The following is a 1,195-nucleotide window of genomic DNA, read 5'->3' as shown; positions in this document are numbered from 1 at the left end:
AGATTTTCTTTTCTGGAGACACTTCAGTGTAATTTGGTAAAATGTGAATTGCTTTTTAAGAATGAAATGAAAGAATAATTAGTGGGCGTGAACTATCAATAACACCCCCCTCCCCTGCCCACCTCACAGTAACAGCCCGACTCGCACTCCCCACTCTGCCATCTGACCCTCATTGCCCTCACCCTGTTGTGCAACTCTCACCTGCCTCCCCAAGCCAATGTCTCCTGGGAAGCCTCCTATTCCCAGACTAACAACAAACGTTCACTTCACATTCTTTTTTCCTGGTCTCCGATCCTTCTTGTGTAAGGGTTATGTACAGGGAACGCTACGAATGAGCTGTAAATTCATCCACCGGTAAAGCAGATGTTAGACTGTGTGAAATGTTGTGGGGGCTTATTATAATGAAGCCTGTGGGGTGGAGGTTGAGTGTGTTCCTTAACATACAGTGAATGCAGAAGCAAAATATTTGCTCAGTTCATCCGGTTTTCCTTGTGATCCACCATGAGCTTCTCATTCTCTCGAGGTCCCACACTCACTTGACTTACTCTTTTCCTTTCTAAATACCTGTATAAACTCCAGCCACCGTTCCTCTCCTTCTCTTCATTAACCTTTTCGTCATTTTCTGCTGTTCTTTATATTCTGACCCAGTCACCTGATCTGCCAATCATCTTTGCACAACGATATGCTTTTTCCTTAAGTTTGATCACAGAAGTCCCTACAGTGTGGAAACAGGCCCTTCGGCCCAACAAATCCACACTGACCCTCAGAGCATCCCATCCCCCCCCATAACCCACCGAATTTACACATCCCTGGACACTACGGGCAATTTAGCACGGCCAATCCACCTAACCTGCATATCTTTGGACTGTGAGAGGAAACCGGAGCACCCGGAGGAAACCCATACAGACACGGGGAGAATGTGCAAACTCCACACAGGCAGTCATCCAAGGGTGGAATCGAACCTGGGCTCCTGGCACTGTGAGGCAGCAGAGTTAACCACTGAACCACTGTGCTGCCCCTGTGGATGGTGGATCCCTTGTGTAGAGTTTTTATTTATAACAGGAATATATTTATTCTGTGTATTCTCTAATATCCCCATTAATGTCTGCCACTGCATCCCTATTAAACTATCCCCTAGCCTACAATCCCAGTTCACCTTAGGTAGCTCAGTTTTCATGCCTACAGAGTTGCCCTT

Source organism: Rhincodon typus, chromosome 41 (assembly GCF_021869965.1).
Source record: "Rhincodon typus isolate 14 chromosome 41, sRhiTyp1.1, whole genome shotgun sequence".
In the NCBI taxonomy this organism is placed as follows: domain Eukaryota; kingdom Metazoa; phylum Chordata; class Chondrichthyes; order Orectolobiformes; family Rhincodontidae; genus Rhincodon; species Rhincodon typus.
The sequence above is the reverse complement of the archived record's forward strand: the minus strand, read 5'-3'. Positions refer to the sequence as shown.